Genomic DNA, 24831 nt, shown 5'->3' on the forward strand with positions numbered 1-24831 from the left:
CGGTATATCCACTGCCCAGGTGGAGGTACTAGTCATAGCAGCCTCCTGGGTGCTATCTCCTCTTGGCCTCTTTTACCACTGCCTACATGGGAGAATCTCTTCTGGCTGCCTGTGGGGCCAACAGTACCAGGAAGCGCATAGCTGGGCCAGTGCATTTCTTACCCCAGGGGTCAATTCCTCACCACCCCGACCCTCACCCCCGACCTTCTCCAGAGAAGTCACCACCCTTGAAGAACCAGCCAGCTTCTTAGTTCTTCCCATCTCCATTTTCCTGAATCTCCACTTTGGCCTGGACCCAGGTCCACATCCGAGCTCCCAGCAGCACCACCCCACCCTCTGAAGCCCCAATATAGTCCAGAAAGGGTTAAACTCAGGCGAGCACCAGCTCCACGCAGTTAATCCCGGATTCTCGGCACTGATCTCCGCGTCTGTCATTTGCATTTCTCTCTTTTGTGCGGCTTTTCTTCCTCCCCGTCTGCGGCCCGGGCGCCCGCATTAGCATACGGAGCCCGGCGCGGGCTGCAGGGACCCCGCTGCGCGCCAGCCTGTGCGATCTGCAGGCGCCATCAATTTTTCAACACTTTTCTCATTTCTCATTACAGTCAGGCCCATGCGGCTCCGCACTCAACACTCCCCTCGGCCGTCCTGCCGGTGAGCTGGCCAACTCGCCGGGGGCTGTCACGTCCCTCCGTTGCACGCCCTCGCTTGTTGGGGCTCCCGCCGTAATTAATCACAGTATTAATCCTGGCCAAGCTTGTCTTCCTGAATAATTGTGTCAACGCGCTCCGGTGTCTGGGCCCAACAGAAATGCGACCAACTTTGAGCACTGGACGGTATCCCTGCGCCCAGGACCGCAGTGAAGGCCTGAACTCCTTGCTTACCCCTTGGCGCGCGCACACACACGTGCAAGCACACACGTGAACGCGCGCCGGCTTGTACGGCACTTCCAGGCACAGCCTCTGCACTGAGCGGGAGCCACTAGTGAGGAGCAGAATGTTGGAGCCCACGGGAAACTGCGTTTCTTCTCAAAGTAGGCCATATTGTAGGGAAAAATGGGGCACAAGAGGATGGTCAAGTCTCGGGTTTCCTTCAGTGCCTAGACAGTCGCCAAGGCAGGGTCCTTGGCTTTGGGCAGGAAAACATTCAAGAGCAAGTGGTAGTAAAGTAAAAAAGGTTTATTTAGAGAGAGACACTGGCAGAGTGGGGATCCTCTCAGAAGGCAGGAGCAGCCCCGGGAGATACATGCTCCACAGACAGAGCTCACAAAGGTGAGAACAGGCCCTGAGGTGTGGGGGTGGTTAATTTTTAGGGGCTGGACAATTTCATAGGCTAAGGAACGGGAGGAAGTTCTAGCTCTCTTGGGGAAGCAGAGGGGATTCTAAGAGTTGGGCCACAGCCCATTTTCGGGCCTTTTATGGTTGGCCTTGGATCTGTCATGGCGCCCAGGGATGTGCCATTTAGTGTATGCTAATATAATACAGTGAGCACATAATAAGGCTCAAAGTCTCCCGGAAGTCAAGTCTTCTGCCGTCTTGGGCCTAGTAGGTCCTAACCGGTTTCGGTTGTATCTGGTCTTTAATGGTTGTGTCATACTTTTAATGGTTGTGCCCTGCCCCCTTCCTTCCTGTCTCAGAAGCATGGCCATACCATGAAGTTATCTTTAGGTGCGGAAGTGGATGGTTGTCATAGCGATGTGTGCATTATTAAGAGAGTGTTGTTCATCCCAGCAGCTAATCTTATAATGAAGCTGCCTCATTCTCAGGTTGAGGCAAAATAGGCTTTTCTCTCCTTTTTGCTGGGGGGTGGGGGGGTGGGGCTGGGGTCCAATGGGGTCCCAGGTTCAGCTGCATGCTGGACCACGGAGTCCCAGCATGCATCTTTTGTTTGATTACCCTGTCCTTCTTCCCTGCTCTTCTCGGGGACATATGCAGGATGCCGGGACTAGGCAGGGCTCCTGGAACCTCTGGCTAGGGCTCGTCCCATCACCAGTGCCTGCTAGAGTTTGTGAAGCACTTAAGAGCAGCTGAGAACTGTGTTGGCCCAGGCACCTGGAGCCTGCGTGAATTAAAATTCCAGATTGGCCTGCAAACAACTGATTGCCCTGCTTTTCTTCTGCACCTGTTTCTCTTGCCTTCGCAGCCCCAGGAAATCAACCTAAAGGACCAGCTAGTGCTTTTTGTATCACCCCCACCATTTAGTGGGGACATCTTTACTTCCCAGTAGTCACTGCAATTTTGTAATTTTTAAGATTCATTAGAAGTCCATCATCACCTCAAGTCTGGGTGCCTGACGAGTCTTTCCTTTATAACCAGATGTCAGTTAGTTTTAAATCATTTTGGAATTGTTTGCCTTTGCTTTCTCTGTCTGTCTTTTTTTTTTTTTTTGGTAGATTGTTACAAAGGTCTGTTGGGTTCGAGTTTAGATTTCATGCCACTTGTGAATCTCAGCTTCCCTTTTCTTTTATAATTATGCTGTTTTGAATTTTGCTCACCATTTAGGTTAGGGGAGCATTTTCTACAAAGGAAAAGGAGCAAGCGAACAAAGTAAGCTGCTACCAAGTCCACCATCCAGTGCGATGGTTGTCATGGATCTCAGAGGTGAGTGCAGAAAGGAAGCGGCTTGTCCCTTACTTGACTCGGTGTCATGGTGAGCAGAGTTGCTGCCCTTCCAGGGATGGCCCTCGGGATGCCCAGGTGCCCTCAACACTGCCTGTCTCCCGTCCACCAGTTCTTCCAGAGCCTTCAGCAGCCTGCCCTGCAGCCCTGTGAGGCTAGCATTTTGTGGTAGGTTTTTTTTCAGAGCACAGTCCATTGACGTGAGGATCACCCAGGGTCTGATTAGAAATGCAGATCCTAGAGTTCCCTGACCAACTGGAATTGCCATTTTCAACAAGTTCCTTGAGTAAATATGGTGCCCATAGATTGTTTTTTATGAGCCTCTGTTCAATTTAACAGTGTGCTTCCTTTTTCTTTGCCTCCTTTTAAAAGTAATATAGGGAGATGGTGAAGCTGGTTCAGTGAAAAGGAGAAATAATCCTGAGTTGCCAGGCTCCCTCCTCAGGAACTCCTGACATTTTTGGTTTTTAAAAATACTTCTTTTAAGAGACATTCTTCATATATTGTTATATTGTTGTTGTTGTTTAGTTGATAGGTCTTGTCCGACTCTCTGCGACCTCACGGACTGTGCCCACCAGGCTCCTCTGTCTGTGGGATTTCCCAGGCGAAAATACTGGAGTGGTTACCATGCCCTCCTCCAGGGGATCATCCCAACCCAGGGACTGAACCCATGTCCCCTGCATTGCTAGGAGGATTCTTTACCACTGATCCAGCAGGGAAGCAGTAAATATTTATATAAACTGCTTAAAAATCCGTAATACATTGTTCTGTCACTTGCTTGCTTCCCCATGCGATGTATCTTGGTTATGGTTTCATATCAACATATTGAGATCTTCCTCATTAAAAAAAAATGGTGGTACGGTACATTTTGTATGGGACGTTTTATGGGTTTTGGTGCTATTTCTTGTCTCAAAGCCAGAGTTAGAAATGGTTCTTAAAGAGAGTTTGAGCTGATATTTAAAAGTGGCAGCCACAAGCCACCCACTGAGCCCCACACTGGGCGGCAAGGTCAGGGCACCTGGGGAAGCGGCAGAGGGCTGTTTCCTTTTGACCAGGGGATTCTCCTTTCTGAGACAGTTAAAAACGTGGGCCTCGCGGTGATTCTGTGAGTGTCAGAAGCCATCTTTATCAGGACCTCATTTTCTCCTGAGAGCTGATGGCATGGTTGTCTCCTGGGTTTGGACGCAAACCTGGGCCAGCCATGCCCTCACGGGACCTGGCTGAGGCGGGGCCTTGGTGGGTGTGCGGTCAGATGCCACAGGGGCAGAAAGTGCCTTTCCCAGCACAGCGCCACCGTGGGGGTGGGGACGGAAAAGCAGGAGCAGTGCTTCTTGGGCAACTGCCAGTCACAGCAGTCATTGTACAGAAAGGCTGATGAGAAGGAAAGCCAGCGTCTCCCGAATCGTAGTCAAACCTGAACTCAGAGTGTGAGCAGAGGGGCTGGGCAGCGCTTCTCAAAGTGCAGAAACCCTGGTGTCAGGAAATGAGGAAGCCAGTCCAGAAGGCGAGGGCACAGGGAGGATCTGGAGGAAACGAAGGACTCTCCTCCAGTCACTTGGGGAAGAAACAGTGGGATTTCACATTAGGACTGCATTGTACGAGGGATTATTTTTAATGTGTCTCATAAAGGTGGAAAAGAATAGAAGTGAAGAAAGTGTTAGTCACTCAGTCGTGTCCGATTCATTGTGACCCCATGCCCATCAGGCTCCTCTGTCCATGGGATTCTCCAGGCAAAAATACTGGAGTGGTTTGCCATTCCCTTCTCCAGGGGATCTTCCTGACCCAGGGATCAAACTCGGGTCTCCTGAGTTGCAGGTGGATTCTTTACCATCTGAGCTACCTGGGAAGCCCGTAAAGGTGGAAGGATGATATTAAAACAATGGAAATGGATATTTGTATTTTTAGTTCCCTCATTTTTACTACAGTGGTCCCCCCTCTACCCCCAAACCTTCCAAGGATTTTAGGGGACCAGCCTGAAATAATTGTTTCAGAGACAGAAGTGACAAGCAGAAAGCAGAACGTAGCCTGCCGGTTTCTTCCTGACTTTGGGCTCTGCAAACTGGGGCCCTCGGGGGATGGTGGGGACTTGGGCATAGACGAAACGCTGAGGGGACATAGCATGAGGGAGGGGGATGTTTCAGGGGAGACGGCTTCTCCCTGGGTGGGGATAAAGGGAGCCAGAAGCAAAGTGATGAAAGGATGGACTCTGGTGGTCCTAGAGAGAGGGACCCCAGCTCTGGTTTCTTGGTGTAGCTTCGGGGAAGCAGCCAAAGCCAACACCAGTCGATGAGACCTGAGAGGAGGCCTCTGTGTTCTTCCCTGGGTGGAGCCCTGGGGAGGTGGGAATGGCTATATGGAGTGTTTCAGAGGATTCTGTAACCCCCGTGTGGCCTGGCACAGAAACAGAAAAGAGGGCCTGAGTGAGCCAGAGGACAGAACACAGGGCAACTCAGCCACAGCTCCGTAGCCTGGTGGCTGGGATGTTGGGGTGGGGATGTCCCTGCTGACACCTCAGGGGGCAAGTGAAGGGCCCATTGGTTAAACCGTATCCATCCATCTGTCCTTGCTATGCCTTCACCCTGCAGAAATCCCCAGGAACCTGGACCTAAACCACATTAGTGTGAGTTTCTCTGGAAACAGATCCCGAGACAAGGATTCACCTGTGCATGCGTGCTGAGTCGCTCCAGTCGTGTCTGACTCTGTGTGACTCTGTGGACTGTGGCCCGCCAGGCTCCTCTGTCCATGGGATTCTGCAGCCAAGAATACTGGAGTGGGTTGCCATGACCTCTTCTAGGGGATCTTCCCGACCCAGGGGTGGAATTTGAGTCTTTTGTGGCTCCTGCATTGCAGGTGGATTCTTTACTGCCTGAGCCATCAGGGAGTGTAAGTAGTTTATTTGGGAGGAGATTCCAGGAAGTAGAAGTGAGGGGGTGGGAGGAGTGAGTCAGGAAAGGAGGAAAAGCCAGTGGAAGGGGCAGTGATGAGCAGGTTAGCCCTGCAGAAGCTGGGGCTCAGTTTCTCTGGGGACCCTGGGATGGTTGGGTCTCAAAATTGTCTTCCTAGATGATCTGGAGGCCAGGGCGCCCCTCCACTGAAGCAGCAGAACAGAGAGGTGTGGCGGCTCCTGCTCGACTTGGGTGCTGGCAGCATATGGGGACCATTGTGGACATGTCATCTGCCACTGGGCTAAAACCACGTGTCTGGGGAGACGTGCTGTGGAGCATCTCGAGTGCCCGCTGTGCAGCCTGGGGAGGACAGGGCCCAGCAGTTGCTTGAGTTTGGGTTACCATCGCCCTGGTGGACTGAACTGGAGAGAGACATTAAGTTGGGTACTAGAAAACTCAAGAAAATTACATCTGTTAGACATTGAGATTTTATATCTGCTTTTATATGAAATACAGGGTTAATGTCAGTCTAGTATCATGGAAAGAAAATAAATTTCAGAGTCAGATCAGCAGTGGATTCGAACCCAGGTTCTGTCACTTAGTGGCTGGGTAACTGACAGTTGGTCATGTTATGGTTCTAACCTTCACTCCTGTGTGTGTCAAACCAGGAATGAGGACACTTAGCTTGCAGGTTTTGAGGGGATTAGCAGTGGCTCATGTGAAAGCCCCAGTGATTGGTTTTCAATAGGTATCATTTTACTGAAGCTCAGTTTTACATGAAAGTAGTTTACAGTTTTACATTTTATTAAATCTCCTTTACCTGCTGTTCTTCTCCTAGAATCTTCTTGTTATTGAAAAAGTTCTTGGCAAAGCGATTCTTTCTGGGTACCGTTGTAAACAGTTTAAAGGAGTGAACCCCAGTGTTATTGTCCTCATGGCCCTGGAGTCTGGCACAGTCATACCAGGGAAGCGGGACACTTGGAGAGTGCCTACTGTGTCCTTTCTGTCCAAGTGTGGCGCACGTTACGCTTGGGCTTGTTTTCCCGGGTGACCTTTGGGTATTAAGCATTTGACTTGGGTATTTGGTTTTGGCTTGGAAGCCGTGTAGCAGAGGAATCCCCTTCCTTTCTCCTTTCCAGTATCTCTCCCCACAAGCCAGTAAAACCTGAACGTTCTGTAGTTCACCGCTGCAAGTGGTGAGATGTGCATCTGTATTAGCAAAAGCCAAAGCGACTGCAGCTGGATGGACTGTGATCAAGGCGGAAAAAATGGGCAGTGAGGTGGCTGCACTTCCTGGTGTACAGCCCTCGTTAAAAACTGGCTGACTCCGTGGAAAGACTCTTGCAGACAGAATGTCCGCCGTCCTCAGAAGGGCTGCCCTGGGAGTGCGTTGTAGCCCTTGTGCTGAAAGCAGGGCGTTCTGGGCATCCTTGTCCCCCATCCCCCATGATGCCCAGCATGGTGAGCCTTTGCTCCCTTGAGTGGCACTCACTTTGGGGCCACCTTGATTAACATCATAAATATCTGGGCACACTCAGAACTCTTGGTAGCCCCTCCTCAGCTACAGTGGAAGCCTCAGGCATGCTTCTGTGAAGTCCCAGGAGTTCAGTTCCTGAATCTGGCAGGGCGTCACTTCCAGCTCCTCTTTTGAATTCATTGGCTTTCATCTGATGTCCTCAGGTTCCATTCCAGCTGGAGTCGGCCTCTCTGCTCAGTCCTTTGGCAGAATATCAACTTGGTTTTTCTGTTTTCTTTTCACCCCAGATGCTTTCTCTTAGCTGCACTACCCAGGCTTCTTGCTCTGAGGGAGTTTATCTCACTCTGTGAATCACCGTGTGTATTAGTTTTTGTTGCAATAGTGCAGCATAACAAAGAGCACACATTTATTACTTTTGCTTATTGATCTGTGGGACCTTGAAGGTGGCTGTGGGTCTCCATGGGGCTCCTTCACCTAGTACCAGTGGCTGTTGGGAGCATGCCCTTCCTGTGGCAGGTGGCAGAGGCTCAGGGGGCCAGGTTTGATGAAGTAAGTGCATTTGAAAGCCACTGCTCACCACAGCTCCACTGATATTCCACCAAGCAAAGCAAGTCATACAGCCAAGACCCCTGTGAGTAGACGGAGGTGTGCGGCCCTCCTTGTCTAGTGGGGGGCCCTGCAGAGTCATGTGGCAAAGGATGTGGGTGCTGAGGAGTGGGAAACAGCAGTCCAGTGTGCCACCTTGTGCCAGGCAGCCCTGGGCCATCTGCTAGAGCCGAGCATCTGACTTCCAAGGAGATTCATGCCCCTTTGCTGGCGAGTTGTCTTTCTGTGAATTACCAAAAGCTGCCCCTTGTGGGCAGATGGACAATCAAAGGTACTCCTTCCTATGGGATGATACAGCCCTAGTCTGGGGGGTTGGCTTGCCAAGTGGAGGATGGGCTGGAATCCAGTCGCCACTCACTCCTTGGGCAGGCACCCTGGAGCCAGGTCACCCTGCAGGTCTGTGCCTTGTGACCCTGGGCATAGCCAGGGGTGGCTCACAGGACCTGAGGAGGTACTTTTGTCACAACTGAGTTCAAGCCATGCAGGTTGGTGCAGTCTGGGGGTAGTTTTCTGTAGTTGTCAATCCAAGCCCAAAAAATGTGTGTTTTTTTTTTTCCCCCTTTTTTGACCCTACCTTCAGAAAATAAATGAAGCCTTTTCTTTCCCAGAAATAGCCTTGCCAGCCAACCACATAGGCCAAACCCAGTGTAAAAGGGACAATATGGTTGTAGACCATTCGTAATTGTAGAGTAGCCCATCTGTCTTTGAAGAAAGGCCGCCTTCTTCTTTCCCTGGGAATGACCACATAACCCACAATTACCCTCACATTCCAAAGCCAGAGGCCACGTCACACTCTCTGGATAACACAGTGATAACCGGTTCTGACAGTACAGTCTCCCGAGTGCCAAGGTCCACCCCAACCAGCCCTGCAGTGCAAGTGAAGTGGGGGGTGTCCTCCAGGATTCGTGGGGGCCAGGGGTGTGCACATGCCATGCCCACCTTTATACTTCCTGATTACCAGAAACAACACAAAATGATTGGAATTTCAGTGTGGAGGGAGACTCAGGCTTTGGCAGATGACATTATCAGTCTGCATCCTTAAACTGCCTGACACCCTCATCCTCATCCATTGTGGGTGCGGTGTCGTCTCCACCTCTTAACTTTGGGCTTGGCCATATGACTTCTTTGGGCTGGTGGTCTATGGACAGAAATGAGTGGGTACCACTTCTAAGCTCAGGCCTGGAGAGGTCTCAGACACATCAAATCTTTCTCTTATGCTCAGTGAAGACCTTCTCGGTATCTGCATCCCATTGAGTCTGGGCCCTGGAATGAACACATGTGGAGCAGAGATGGGCCAAACCTCAGGGAAGGCCAAAGCTTGGGGCAGAAACACTCAGCCAAGCCCAGCCTGGATCTGCCAACCCCAGATGACCTGGGGACCCACTGAAGCATGAGTGGAAATGCGTGATTATTGCTAAGACCTGAGGTGGTTTGCTGTCTAGCATTATTGCGGCAGCAGTTCACGAATTTGCTTGTTTCCTAATCGAATGCCACAGTATATTGACCTTGGACACGGGATGTGGCTGGGACATAGGAAGCACCCCAGCAGAAAGGCCACTCTCTTTTTTGACTTGAGGGCTGAGATCTGCCTGAAGGAGAAAGTGTGTGACTCAATTAAGATACAATTAAGATCCTCCTCCGTGGCCTCCCTTTTATCTGCTGCCCTCATTATCCTGCTCCCTTTTCTTCTCACCGTGGGAATGGTGCTGCCGTTGCATGCTGATGAGTTTGTCTGTGGCCCAACTTCTGAACTAGAGACGTCTGGGTAATTAATTTGGATTTAAGCTCCTCCAGCCAGCCCTTGATAGAACCACAACTGAGTGCATTGGAAGGCCTTGATTTCTCCTGGGCATTTTTTGGGTACTTAGAGGTCAAGAGTCATTTGATACCTGTCTATCTACAGTCAGTCTCAAAGTGAGTTTTGAAAAATGTATGAAAACGTACAGTTGTTTCAAGTGATTTAGCTTCCTCCTGGGAAACTCCCCACTGCCACCCCCATCCCCCAACATGCTCTGAAGTGTTTTGCATTTCATCTTTACATTTTGGTTACTGAGCAAGTCTCCCTCATGAATGTATGAAATATTTGCTGGGCACAAGGCTTGACTGGAGCCCAAGCAGAATATGGACGCCTTGACACAAGGCCCCTATTGAAGGAAGGTGATAAGCAGGTAGGCATGAGGGCATAACTCCAAAACACAAGGGGAGATGAGCTCAAGGGAATAGTCTCATTTCGCATGTTATTGTTTCTGGATATTCAGTGTACTTTCCGACTTTTCATATTTCTTCGGCTTCTCTCTATCAGCTTTGAATCTTCTCTAAGGCCTAGTCCTCTAGATTTCATCAGGGTTAAATGAAGCCTCTCATGCTCAGAAATCGTGTACTTACTGCAATGGCTTTCAAAATGTTTGGTGTGTTCCATGGTAAGAAATCAATTTTGCATCAGTTCCTAACACACACAGACACACACACACAGGGCTTTTGTATGAGTTTAGTTTAAAGTTTCACTCTTTGTCTTAACCTGGGTTCCCCCAAAAGTAGACCTCAAGATAAGGGCTCATGTGCAGGTGGTTTATGTGGGAGGTGATGCCAGGAAAGACCAGCAGGAGAGTGGGGAAGTGGCCAGGGAAGGGAAGAGGGACGTTTGAGAATGTATTATCAAGAGGTGCTTAACCTCACTCAGGCTCTCTGGCAACAGTTTTTGTGGAAGCCATCTTCAAGTTGGCCCCCAGTGATCCTGGCCCCCCAAGTTCATGTCCCCTGTGTAACTCCCTCCCACAGTGAGCTATATATGTGGCCCATGTGTCCAGAAAGACAGGGCAGAAATGAGTGATGCCATCCATGATGGGCAACCTCCGAGATGGCCTCAGTTATCTCCACCTCCTGAGTCCATGCCCTGTGGAAGTCCCTTTCCTGGAGGAGTAGAACTTGTAACCAGTAAGAAGTAACTCTGTTCTAACCAAAGGAATATAACAAAGGTGGTAGTTCTCACTTCCAAGATTAGGTCCCAGAAAGACTCTGGCTTTTGCCTTGGTTATGCCCTCTTGCTCTTTTCTCCACTGGCTCTGAGAACAAACCAGCACCTGTGCTGTGAGCTACCCTATGGAGGGACCCATGTGGTGAGGACTAGTGTCTCCAGAAAACAGCCCCCAAGGCCCTGTGATCTGCCACTAGCCACGCAAGGGAACCTGGAAGGGGATCCTTCCCCAGTCGAGCCTTGCAATGACTTCAGCCCTGGCTGCAGCCTTGAGAGAGACTCCCATAGACACCAAAAGGTACCCCCTTCCCCCGACTAAGCTGTTCCCAGATTCCTGACCCATAGAAACTGTGACTTAATACATATTTAAGCTGATAAATCTTGGGGTCATTAGTTACGCAGCTGTAGATAATTAACACAGGATCTGATTTTTGAGGCAGGGTCATAACAGACTTTCCTCTCTATACTTTGGTCTCTCTTGGATTACAGCCCTGGGGAAAGCTAGCCGCAGGTTGTGAGGACACTCAAGAAGCCATATGGGCAAGCATGTGTGATGATGGATGATGTGATGTGATGAGGCCTCCTGCCAGTGGCCAGATATGTGGATGAGCCACCTTGGAAGCAGATCATGCAGGCCCAGTCAAGCCTGGGACTGACCGCAGCCCCAGCCGACATCTTGGTTACAAGCTCATGAGTGACCTGGAGCCAGACCAGCCAATCTCAAGCTGCTAGGTTTTGGGAGTGAGTTCTTATGCACTCAAAGATAATGAATACAGTGTAGAACAAGTGACTCAGGGTCTATTCTGCCCAAATGAGAGATGCCCATGTGTCAGTGGATGTGGGCTGCTTCTCAGGGGTGTTGATTCACCCCCCTGAGGGCGGAGAGGTGTTTACTGCAGAGGGAGCCTGCAGGTATAGAGATGCAGGTTCTGGCAGTTGGAAGTCAAGCCTGTGTGTACCCAAAGGTAGCGGTGAGGAGATAGGAGTCCGGGGGCTTCCTAGAGCCTGCTAACTCTCAAACTCAATTGAAATCTCACGTCTATTACTTCCATTCCCCCAGGCAAGCTTGGAGCCCCTACTTTCTTTTTAGAGCCTGGTTCCTGCAGGATGTTGTCCCTGGTAAAGGGGAGAGAAGTCAAGCATCTCTTTCTATAATAGTCCTTTCTTGGGTGCTCCCTTTGATGGGCGTTGGTGTTTCTTTTAAAAAAAAAAAACAAAAAATTATTTTTATTTACTTATTTCGTTGTGCCAGGTCTTAATTGCAGCATATGGGATCTAGTTCCTCAACTAGGGATAGAACCCAGGCCCCCAGCATTGGGAGCGCAAAGTCTTAGCCACTGGACCACCAGGTAAGTCCCAGTGATGGTGTTTCTTGGGCCGACCCTGACCAGTTATTGATGCTCTCTGTGACCCAAGTCCAAAGGCCAGGCTTGCTTGTGAGGGGCTTGGGTCTGGAAGGGCCCTGCGGTCACTCCCTGATGGAGACTGACCGCTCCCACACCCCACTCAGCTTTCACCGTGGAGCCTACCTCTCAGCCTCCTGCTGCCGCCCTCCCCTGCCTGGCATGCAGCCCAGAAAGACGAGTCCAGTCCAGTCTGTGATGTCTGCTTGACCTGTGGGGGACTTAACGGCACCGTCCTCAGCAGACAGGCTGTCCCAGGTGCTCCTCTTCTGCCATGCCCCACCTCTCTAGGCATGTCCCTGCTAACGTAGGCACAGCTCATGCCTGGGACTTGAGGGGCCAGACTTGTAGGAACCCTCTTGTAGGAATCCCAGATCCTCATTTTGAAGCCTTCTTCCTTGGCTTTGAGGAGAGGTCAGGGGCAAGAATCACACTCATATCCAGCATGGCCTTCCAGTTGGCTGCACCGTGGGCCCCAGCTTCTGTTTCTGGAGGAACAGTCTTGCCCAGCGCTTGGTCATATAATAAAACCCCTTTCTCAGTGCCGATGCAACGCATCCACAAATCCTCACTTCCTCCTCCTCCGTGTCAAGGATGGGACATGCACCAGTGTGGTTGGCCAGAGGATGTGGGTTTAATGCAAAAATGGGACTCATGGAGGGAGGGCAAGGAAAGAATGGGTGCATTCCTGCTCCTAGTGCAGTTTGGCAGGGAGTGGGTGCTCACGGAGCAGGCTCAGGAAGCAGGTATACAGAGAAACAGAGGGTGGTGTCAGTCTCTGGTGCTGTGGGGGACACGGAGTGGTGGCCTGGCCTGGTCTTCAGTGGCTGCCCCCATGAGCCAGGGGCTTCCCCTTCCCGGGCACCAGGCACTGCCATCCTGCTTGCCTCTTTTCTGTGAAATGTGGACAGACACAAGGCCCTCGCCACGCGCCCTCCCTTCCGAGGCTGCCTCAGCTTCCTCCCCTTCTCTTTCTTCCATCCATATATTTCTGTATCTACTACAAAGGTCAGAAAAACAAATCAATAAGAAGAAGGACCCAATAATCTTGAGACCTGGCTCGGGGATGGGAGGTGGGGTGGGAAGCCGCTCAATAAAATGAAAGAGAATTTAAAAATTCCCTGAACCAGGCACAGCATGGGGTCCCGATCAAAGGGCCAGGCAGCTTCAGCTTCCTGTGTGCAGGAGCTGGATGCTCTGAGCTGAGGGAGAGACGGCCCCAGGCCTTGGGCCCTTTTCCCCGCCCGCCCAGCACACACACACACGCACACGCGTGCACACGTGCACCTACACTTCTTGGATTACCACATGATTGCTAAAGAAGATCTGAGCATGGATTTCTGGAATCTGAGAGGCAGAGGGGAGAAGGCATCGGGAGCCCACTTAAATCCCCATCAAAGTGTGAAAGTGTTAGTTGCTAAGTCATGTCCAAGTCTTTGCGACCTCATGGACTGTAGCCTGCCAGACTCCTCTGTCCATGGGATTCTCCAGACAAGAATACTGGAGTGGATTGCCATGACCTCTTCCAGGAGATCTTCCTCACCCAGGGATTGAACCCAAGTCTCCTGCGTTTCAAGGAGATTCTTTACCCTCTGAGCCGCCAGGGAAGCCCTAAATCCCCACAGTGGTCCCATTTTCCAAGGCTGTCTCCTCGTCCTATCCACGCTAGAGGGGTTAGACACCCTTTGAGGGCCAGCCAATTGTATTAAGGATGTTCCAAGTCCCTCCTGGCTTTTTTCTGAAATGACCTTGGAAAAAGGTGAGCAAATAAAAACCCATTATATGCAAAGAGCTGAATCAGCTTTTTAAAGCCCCTTCCTGTGAGTGGTAGCTCTTCCGTGAAGTCCTTCCTGATACCTACCACTCCCCCATCCCCCACCCCGGGGCTTGATTGAACATTTTCCTCTTGAAGCACCCACTGTACACCAGTACTCGCCCACCAGAGTGGGAAACATCTGCTTCCGTCTTTATCATTCTTCATCACTAGTCTGTCCCATTCTGTTCTAAGGGGACCAGTGATAAAGCAGATCACGGACAGACTTGACATCACTCCTTATTGGCAAGTGACCTTGGACAAGTGATGTAGCTTCAGTTTCCTCATCTATAAATTGGAGATGATAAGTGTAATTCTTCTTTTGAACAGTGGTTCTTCAAATATTTTAGGGTAGGTTTTCTCCTCCAGGCTCTGCTATAATATTTTTTCATTTCTTCGCTATGTTATGTAGCTTCCAAAAATCCAAAAATGTTTTGAGCAAGAATAGCATTGTCAGCATAAGGATAGAGAGTCTGCCCTTCAGGGAACCTCACTCGGATGTGTGATCTGGCATATTTGCTATCAAGTGGCTCATTGTTTGATATGATGCTTACCGTACATCCATGTAGAAAACATGAAGACTTCCCTATGTACGTAGGTGAAGGCGACATGTGTGCGTGTCCGTATTTGAATGCGTGTATGTGTATAAACATCTATGTTTCTTTATGAGTGCATGTGATTATTTTCCTGATTCTTTCCAGAGAGTTTTGAGGTGGTTTCAAGATGAAAACAGACTAGGAAATGAATCATTTGCTAATAAAATGGAATAAAGATTATGGAAAGGATGTGGAAGTAGGTACTTTAAAATGTCTGAGTTGAACAGATTAAACATGTGCAGGAAATTTGGCTCTTTTATGAAAGTTAAGGCTCTAAAACAAAGCTTTATGTTACTTTTTGTTGTTGTTGCAAAAATGGTTTTATTTCCTGACTACTTCCCACTTGTAGTAAGTCAGAGTAATGGCAGCTAGATCCAGGGAGATGAGAAATTTAAGTAGGCTTAGGGACACGACTGAGCAACTGAACTGAACTGAACTGACTGAGGAGTTGGCAGTCAGCATGTTGATTTATGTCTTTTTTCACCTACTTTTCTTTGTTTCTTATTTATGTAACAACAAAAACAAAAATCCCATATTTGTAAGCCAGTGCCCACATTATGCCATACACAAAATTGTTAGAGGGATAAACTTTATTCTTTCCATAAACTGAAGCCCCAGAGCATTATGCCCATTGTATAGATACACTGCAATTTATTTATCCACTCTCTAATTGGTGGACATTAAAGCTGTTCCCCTGGATGGCAGAGAATCTGCCCACAGTGTGGGAGACCCAGGTTCAATCCCTGGGTCAGGAAGATCCCTTGGAGAAGGGAATGGCAGCCCACTCTGGTATTCTTGCCTGGAGAGTCCCGTGAACAGAGGATCCTGGAGGGTGACAGTTCATGAGGCCTCAAAGAGCCAAGCACCACTGAGCAGCTCACACACAAAGCTGTTTCCACTTGGGACTTTTATAAGTAAAGCTGCTATGAATATTCTCGTACAGGTCTTGTGGATTTATGTTTTCATTTCTCTTGAGTACATAAATATCAAGGGGTGAGATCGCTAGTTCATGGAACAGGCGAGTGTTTCAGTTTCACTAGAAAGCCAAGCAGTCTTCCGCAGTGACTTTCCTGGCTTACACTCCTTCGCCGTGGTGTCCAGGAGTTCCAGTTCCCACTTACCCTCACTGCCACTGGTGCTGTCCGCATTTGTTTGTAGCTGTTCTAGCGAGTCTGTAGATATCTTGCATTTTGGTCCTGGTTTTCCTTCCCTCGGCAATCAGTGACTTTGAACACTTCCATATGTGATCTGGCCATTGGAATATCTTCCTCAGCGTGCAAAGGAATGAGCTTCTGCTGTTCACAATAACCGACTAATTTCAAACACATTATGTTAAAGAAGCCAGACAAAAAGGAGAACATACTATATGATTTTGTGTCGTGTAACTTGACTGAATTCAATGATTAGTTCTTAATTTCTTGGTCTAGTCAGGGTTTTTCCTACAGAGCATCATAGAGCAAACCATAGTAATAGGTTTACTTCTTCTTTTTCAATTTGGGTGCCTTGTATTAATATTTCTTTTTCTTGCCTAATTATCATGGTTGGGACTGATCTCGGGTGGCCTCAGCTTGAAGCAGGGTTTCGGTTCCTGGCCAGAGATTAAGGTTGGGCCACAGCAGAGAGTGCTGAATCCTAGCTTCTAGACTATTGGTCAGTGACAAGGCCCTGGCCCTTTGGCTTTGCAGAAAAGAATTCCCACAAAGACAGCAAGTAGTGAAACAAAGTGTTTCTTAGAAGGAAAAGAATACAGTATGTGGATAGACACAGGGGTGGACTCAGAGAGTTGCACCTTTGTGATATTAAACAGTTTAACACAGAGTTTCTTGTGGGTGTCCTATGGCCAATCATTTTGATTTAGCTGGTTATGAATCTGTATTTGGTATATTTTGGGGTCCTCCAATATGTGTGTGCACATCTCTCAGCCAAGTTGGATTCTAGTGAAGAGGCCTATGGGAAGGTTGATATTCCACTTTTGACCTCCAAGGGTCTTATTAGTCTGGAAGGTCTTGACTTTGGGAATGGGGAATATGTGGTCTTTTATCTCCTATATGGGAAGGCTCAGCCTCTCCTATTATTCTATAATCTTCATCTCAGAGTGTGGGTCCACAGGGAACAGACTCCAGCTGTTTGCCCTGCAGCCCATCTATCTCCTGTCTCAGGACTTCTGATACTGTGTTGAATGAGGATGGCAAGAGTGGCATCCTTGTTTTGTTTTTGACCTGAGAGGAGAAGCTTTCAGCTTTTCCACATGGAGAATGATTTCAGTTATTGGTTTGTCATGTGTGGTCTCCATTGTGGTGCAGTATGTTTCCTCTATACTACTCTATTGAAAGTTTTTAATCATAAACGAATGTTGAATTTTGTCAAGTACGTTTTGTACTTTTGTGCATCTATTGAGATGATCATATGATTTTTATCCTTCCTTTTGTTCATGTGGTGTATCACACTGATTTGCAGAATATGAACCATCCTTGCGTCTCTGGAATACATCCCCTTGGGAATGGTGTATGATAAGGAGTACTTTTTATAATTTTTTAAAAAGTCATCCTTTAAGTCTGCAGAGGCATTGTGGTGAACATCGATGAAAAACTTTTCATGAGCAAAGTCTGCCTGGGTACTTGTTGAAATAGCAGTGTACGATCATTTTGGCAGAGAGACATCTCTTCCTAAAGATAGAAGCCCAACTTGGAAACATTTTTTTGCTTGTTCATTCATTCCCACTCCCCTCTTCTATCCATCCATCCATCCCTCCCCTATACAACCAATATTTTCTGTGTATTTAGACTGATGAGTGCTAAGCTCTGGGCTAGCTTCTGGAGATCAATTGGTATTTTTTTTCCTTCTAAGCTGGGGATGCAGTGGCATTTTTCTTTGTATGCTCCTGCCTCTGACTCTCCAGGACTCTGAAACATCTCTGACCAGGGTATGAAGAATACCCTTGCTTTCCTGGCTAAAGAGCACAGCTCTGCCTTTGGATGTACTCATGAGCTGAGGAAAGCTCTGTAAGGCAGTGTTTTCTCAGCTTCACACTATCAGCTCCTCTCTGTCCGTGGTTAAGGAGTCTTGCTGGCTTCGGCTCATTTGTGTTGCTGCCCTGTCTGCTCTTTGGCACCAGAGGAGTCCTGGTGGATCGGGGCTAAAACAAAGCCTCCCCCTGCACCAATTTAGACTTAATTAGAGAATAATCTTGTATTCTGAAATAGATAAAAAACAAGATGGGGTAATAACCAAAGTAATGATCTCTTACATTTGTATAGCTCTTACCCACTTCTGACCATTTTTAATTTTTCTATCATAGACCAATAGGAAGGTAGGGGATAGATTTTACTATTATCATTTTTTTATTGTGGTAAAGACCATATAACATAAGTATATCCTCTTCACAGAGTTTTAAGTACACAGTGCGATATTGTCAGCTGTGGACACAGTGTTGTGTAGAATTTCTCTAGAACTTTCCACTCTGTACTCATTGAGCAGCTCCCCATGTCCTGCTCCCCGCAGTCAGTCAAGCACATTCTACTTTGTGTTTCTATGAGTTTGACTGCTTTAAATACCTCCTATGATCGGATTCATGCATTTGTCCTTTGACTGGTTGAATAATTTTCCACTGTGTGCAGATGCCACATTTTCTTCATTCATTCTACTGGTGGACTATTTAGGTAGTTCCCATCGTTTGGTTATTGTGAATAGGGCTGAATAAACATAGGGGTCCAAATATCTTTTTGAGATCGTGATTTCAGTTCTCTTGGATAAATACACGGAAGAGGGATTGCTGGATTATATGTGGTAGTTCTAAGTTTTTTGAGGAACTTCTGTAATAGGGGTGGGGTGGACACAGGCCCATTAACACCTGGCCGGTACCACTGCACCAGCGGTCAGCATTGCTATGACCAGTTTGCTCAGCCTGAGGAGCCTGAGGTCTGCTGGGTGCTGGGTGCCTGGCTCCCTCAGTGATGATGGCCAGATGGAGTCTGGGGGCCTGGCTCTGAGGGCGTCTTGGGCTGAGATTTGCCTCCTAAGCTGGGCTGGGCACTGGCGGGAGGACCCAGGCTGGGGGCTGGACCAGAACTCCTGTGCAGGGTGACTGGCCTGCGTGGGGACCCCTTCTCTAAGCCAGGGTCTGGCCCTGGGAGGGTGAAAGTTGAGTCTTGGGACCTTGAACCAGTGAAATGAGAGGTAATGATGTAGCTTTGCTTACAGATTTGTTAAGTGTTAAAAGTCGCAAGGAGGAATGGAGACCAAATTCAGTGCCTCCCTTTGCCTTATTTGTATAATCCTCAGGTCATGACCTTTAAGAATATTACAACTTTAGATAAAAAGTTGCAGAACAGAGAATAACATTTGTTTTGATGGAAGTTGAAGTTTACAGGAACATTGTGAACAAAAGGTTCCACACTAAGAAGTTTGTGACAACTAGCCATGTCCCTCCCTCACCTATAAAAGGGCTTTGCTGAGAGCCTTCAGAGTTCAGAGATTTTAAGGCAGGAGCCACCCATCTCCTTGCCTGGCCGCACAGCAAGCCTTTCTCTCTTCCAACTGTGACATTTCACTATTGTTGGGTCTCTGTGCGCTTCGGACACCTAGACTTGCGTTCAGTCACACTTCCGTGTTGCTTTCCACAGTGGTCGCACCATTTAGGAAAGTGAAAAGTGAAAAAGTCGCTCAGTCGTGTCCACCTCTTTGGGACCCCATGGACTATACAGTCCATGGAATTCTCCAGGCCAGAATACTGGAGTGGGTAGCTGTTCCTTTCTCCAGGGGATCTTCCCAACCCAGGGATTGAACCCAGGTCTCCCACATTGCAGGCAGATTCTTTACCAGCTGAGCCATCAGGGAAGCCCGGAGGTAGATATTCTTAATCTACCTCCTAAATGGTATACTAATGCACACAGGAAATCCCAATTCATTGACCAGCTAGACAGAACTTCCCTGCTAACTTCTGACATTTATGGAGCCTCAACAGATGGAGTTAGCCAAGCCGTCCCAGAATTCTCTTGGGATGGGGACATTCCCATTAACTCTTGGCATACTTGTTCACCAGCACTTCCAACCAGCTCTTCTGGGAGCTGGAAATTTAGGGAGATGGTAGGCAGTCAGTGGCCCTCTTACCAACAGGAGGGAGAGGAGGAAAAAAAGGCCCAGAGAGATAGAGTGACTCAATTAATTCTCCTGGCTGGGCCAAGAATAGATGGCAGGGCCAAGAATAGAATTTTTACGTGATCAGATGTCAGAGATTTGTCTCATAGCAACTAACCTCTTGTTGCCATGTGGGATTCTTATTTCAAAATAAAGATTTCAGTCATTTCCTATTAATCTTTTTATTATTTATCATGTAGCAATGGAGTTTCCAGAAATGAGATGATATCATGTGAGTCAAAGAGAACCAGGCTTGAAGAGAAGTGGAAAAATGATTCCTGGTTTGCTGTATGATTTTAATAACAGATGGACATGAAGCAGGTGTTTTCAAAGAAGGGCCATGGCTATAGATGGAAAGTGGGAGTGTGGGGGGCTAGTGAGGACCTCCTGCTACTCAGACTGAGAGAGCAATTGGAGACCTGGGTGGGCTAGTGCTGACGAGAGGCAGCATAAAACTGGTGGATGTAAAAAGCAGGTTGACGACTTCCCTGGTGGCCCAGTGGTTAGGAATCTGCCTGCCAGTGCAGGGGACATGGGTTTGATCCCTGGTCTAGGAAGATCCCTTGTGCCATGGAGCAGCTGAGCCTGTGTGCTGCAGTTACTGAGCCTGTACGCTCTAGAGCCCAGGCTCTGCCGCAAGAGGAGCCCCCGCATTGAGAAGCCCACACACACTGCAACTGGCGAGGAGCCCCCTTCACCGTAACTGGAGAAAGCCCGCTTGTAGCAACAAAGACCCAGCACAGCCAAAAAAAAAAACATTTATATATATAAAAAATCAGGTTGATGTTCACTAGAGCAGGAACGGACCCTTGAATGGGACAGTGAGGGAGACTGGAAACTTGGCTTGGAATAAAGGCTTGACTTGGAAGGTGAATCGACAGGCATCTGTCTAGAATAAAAACAGACATAGAGAAGACATTTGAAAGACTCTTAAGTCTTAAGGCAGAGAGAAACAGACTCTATACTGAAGGATTTAACACAATGCTTTCTGTGTAGTAGGCCTTCAACATATATTGGCTCCTTCAACATCAAAAGATATTGCGTAGTAAAAATCAAATGAATCCAGATAACCTCAGGGCAATTCTAAGCGAACATCTGTATAGTGAGTAGAAGGATCTTTGCAATAAGGATGCTAATGGCTTCTTCATTATAAAAATCGTGGTAACCTTTGTAAAAGCAGGGGTGCAAAGACTCAGAGTTCCTTTCCAATCGTATTTGGTATATGATTTTCTCCTTAGTGATCTTATGAATCACCTTTCTGGAACTCTCTTGGTTTCATGTCAGACATTTAAAAAACAGTAGGATAAATGATCTCTAAGGCCAGTTCTAACTCTGAGTGAATGATTTGTATTATTAACAAATTTCTCCATAAATTGTCCTGTGTTTTTGTCATCTTGGAGTTCTCCTTGATTTACTTTAGCACCTATGATTTAACTCTGTCGATACCTGTGTAGGTTTTGATGTCAGGGGTTATGTAAAGGCAGTTCCATGACCTTTTCTAGCAGAAGACTGACCTTGGTTGACAACTTCAGCAAGAACTATTCCCAGGAAGGCCTTGGCATGGATGTGAACCAATTTTTTTTTTTCTCAGAGGTCTTTGTATAGAACTATAAAAGTGAAGGTGAAAGTGTTAGTCGCTCAGTCGTGTCCGACTCTTTGCAACCTCTTGGACTGTAGCCTGCGAGGCTTCTCTGTCCATGGAATTTTCCAGGCGAGAATACTGGAGTGGGTTGCCCTTCCCTTCACCAGGGGATCTTCTTGCCCCAGGGATTGAACGAACCTGGCTTTCCCACATTGCGGGCAGATTCTTTATCATCTGAGCCACCAGGGAAGCTCTGAACAGAACCGTGGTAGATGGCAAACACGGGCATGGTTACTGTCCTTCCCGTATTTACAATGTGACTTTGCAACTCCTCTCACCATGACGTGGAGTTCATTTACGTACACTCTCAGCCTGAGATGGCTCTGTAGCTTAATTTGACCACTACAAAGTGGTGGCAGTGGCATGGTGCCTGTTCTGCGCATGATCAGCCGTCACGTGACAACCCAGGCTAGCAAGCTAGAGAGTGACAGTCATGTTGAGTGGAGACAAGCCATCTTAGCTGAGGCTGTTCTCAGTCAGTTCCCAGCTGACCTGGCAGCTGTCTGCAGAGGCGTGAATGAGGTGAGACCAGAAGAACCATCATTTGAGACCAGTTCAAATCGTTAAAGAATCATGGGCGTTTTAAGTTGTTACGTTTTTGATGATTCGTCACATAGCAAAAGTTAACAGATAAAATCTGTAGACTGTACAAAGCCAGGAGTAAACACTGCTGGAAAATACGCACTTTGGGTGATTGTGACTTGTTGCTGTAGGTTCACCAGTTGCAATGACAATATCACTTTGGTGGAGGATGTTAATAATGGGAGAGTCTCGGCATGCATAGGGGCAGGGAGTATATGGGAAATTGCTGTACCTTCCTCTCAGTTTTGGTGTAAATGTATAACCACCCTAAAAGAAAGATCTTTTATTTTTTTTAATTAACAGATATAAAGAGTTGATTAGGGAAATGACCAATAGAATCTCCAGAATCCAGTGTAGTTGCCATGGAGGTTCAGTATGACCCTTTGTGGCAGAGAGAATGCTTTGTGCTCTGTAAACCATTTCATTTTCCTCCTGGCCATACAGGAGTACTAAATCTCCCAGTCTCCTTCTGCATGTAATGTGAGCAGAAGTAATGAGTTTCGTTTCTGCACTGGAGTCATTGAATGTTCAGTGTACTTTCCTCAGAGTCTTTCTTTACTTCATTTGCCAGCTGGATGAAACCAGGGTGACATCAAAGACCATGAGATGGAATCAGACTGCTTTGAACAGGATGCCTCAGCGGTATCCAGCTTTGATGTAAGTCATTTTATGTTTTTTGAAGCTACTGAGATTTGGAATTGTTTGTTACAGCAGCTGGCATTGTTTACCCTGACTAATACCTAGTCAGAGACAAGGCACAGTTAATGCTTTAGTGCTCTGATGAAATTTATTTTCAAGAGATTAATTATATTATTTATTGTAAATACTACAGTATAAATTACAATATAAAATACAATATAAATTAAAATTAAGTACTACATCCACATGCTTCAAAATTAAAAAGATATAATAAGGTTTGGAATGAAAAAAAAATCTTTTCATCTATTCTCTAGCCATTGAATCTTTTCTTTCAAGGCAGCGTTAGATAGTTCCTATGTTTTGTCCAGAACTATTTTGTGCATGGGCAAATAAGTGAATATATATATTCCAAATGTCTACTATATACATATATACATATGTATTTTGCAAATGGTAGCATATTTTACATATTGTTGTTTCCTTACTTAAAAAAAATTTAACACAATTTTGGAGAACTTTCCTTATAGTACACAAACAGCTTCTTTTTTCCCCCACATTGATGGACATATTATAATTTAAGTTGATTACCATTTTGTCAAATGCTGCAATGACCCTGTCCTTATACATATGCCATGGCTCACAAAAGTGTGAGTTTACCTTAGAGAAAAATGAATTGGAATGAAATAGCATTATGCATTTGTACTATTGCAGGAGGTTTCCAAATTTCCTTCACAGAGATTTTATAGTTTATGCCTCTATCAGCAATATATGAAATGCCTATTTTTCTACATTGTTTCCAATACAGTATGCTAATCAAAGTTTTGATCTTTGATGAGCTGATAACTTTTCTATTGTGAGTACATTGCGAATCTTTTCATGTGTATAAGAGTTATTGATTTTGTTTTGGTGAACTGTCTCTGTCATTTGTGCATTTTTCTATGCTATTGGGTCGTTGGTGTTTTTCCATTACTTTGAGTTGTTGGAATATCATGTTGAGAAGAAGAGGGAATCTGTCTTTAGTGCCCTCAACTAAGCATATAACTCAGAGCACTCAAACAGGAAAGTGACCATTGACAATCCATCTGGTCACAAGGAGAACAAAGGAAACTCTATCTTTGTTCAAGGTCATATCCATAGAACCTACCATAAGGGCTGGCACACAAGAAGTGCTTAATAAATATTTACTGAATTTCTAATTAACAAATGAATGATTGCAAAATGCTGGAGCTTGTTTTATTTTTCTGACACTGAATTCCTTCCAGAACTTGGTTTCTGCTTCTGCAGATGGTTTCATGGCAGGGTCTTGGGTGTGTAAAATAGGCATTAAGTATTCTTCTGTTGCATCAGCTGGAGGAGAATGCCAGGGGATGCTTAAGGAAGAGCCAAAGACCCTCCCCACAATCTCAGGGCTTTGGGATTCCATGTAGAGCTAAATGATGATGTGTATGGTGTTCAAGATGTAACCTCTCAATTCCCACTTGATCCTTCATGTTACTGTAGCAGAATGGAGTGAAACAGGAGGTACAGGCAAACTTTATCCCCCAAGCCTGTTCTCCTGTGAATGCCAGTGCCTTTTTTCTCTTCCCTGATGTCAAAATCACTTCTTAGGAAAGGTTTTGCTGTTGGTAACCTTGGTTTGGGTTTCTCCAGCAGCTGTCTCTGAGACAAGGATTCATATATAAGCTATTTATTTGGAAAGTGAGGTGGGCAAGAGGGAAAGTGAATCAAAGAAAGGGAGGAGGCCAACGTAGAGTGTGCCACACTTCAGCGACTGCTGTGGGAAACTGGCCCTTCACCCCATTGAAGAAGCCGCAGTAGACACATCTCAGAGCTTATCCTACCCATAGGGTAATAGAGCCAAGGTGTCCATAACCTAACTCCAACCAGTCATCACTTTTGACCTACTGTGGAGTTTGCAAAGTAGGGGCAAAACCAAGGCAAGGAAGGTCCTCTGGCAAAGAGATGCCAGCCTTGGCAGTGGAGAGACAGGCCAGTGGGTGCTCCAGGTTTTGGGGTGAGGGCACTGATATCTATTCCAACCATTTCTACTGTAGCCTCGTGTCCAGTCTGACCCACCCCATTCCTCTAACTCATATTCCTCCCAACAGCCAGAGTGACCTTTGTAAAATGAAAATCTGATCCATTTGCTTTTCTATACGTAAGGTAAAGCACCAACCTCTTAGCAAGGCTCACAAGCTCCAGGGTGCTCCAGCTCTCCAGGCTGGTGGCTCACAAGTATCCCCTAGCCCTGCAAGTTTCAAACCTGATGCTCCCATGGCCCCCATTCACCCCTTCACTGCCCTTACGTGCCTGACGTTGTTTCCTGTTGCACTGGCCTGTCTGGTACTCATCCATCAACCTGTGATTCTCTGGCCACTTCGTCTGGTCTCTGGGTCACTCCAGCTGCTGTGAGCACCTCTAGGGCCAGGAAGGCCCATGTGGCTTCTGTATGCACAGCCCCGG

At 47.2% G+C, this 24831-nt stretch overlaps 1 long non-coding RNA gene across 3 annotated transcripts in view; it reads left to right on the plus strand.

Annotated features, from left to right (window-relative positions):
* The first annotated feature begins 598 nt into the window (after nt 1–598).
* Nucleotides 599–24831, plus strand: part of LOC123330981 — a 31772-nt gene continuing 7539 nt past the window's right edge. The window contains exons 1-3 of one of the 3 annotated variants that reach the window (XR_006547352.2): nt 599–1030; nt 2499–2597; nt 22301–22386. This is a non-coding gene — a long non-coding RNA (uncharacterized LOC123330981). Of the gene's footprint in view, nt 1031–1053; nt 1269–1978; nt 2315–2498; nt 2598–22300; nt 22387–24831 lie in introns of those variants that run through there. The other 2 variants (XR_006547351.2, XR_006547350.2) reach the window with 2 other exon arrangements.

The sequence above is a fragment of the Bubalus bubalis genome, chromosome 21, assembly GCF_019923935.1.
Source record: "Bubalus bubalis isolate 160015118507 breed Murrah chromosome 21, NDDB_SH_1, whole genome shotgun sequence".
NCBI classification, from domain to species: domain Eukaryota; kingdom Metazoa; phylum Chordata; class Mammalia; order Artiodactyla; family Bovidae; genus Bubalus; species Bubalus bubalis.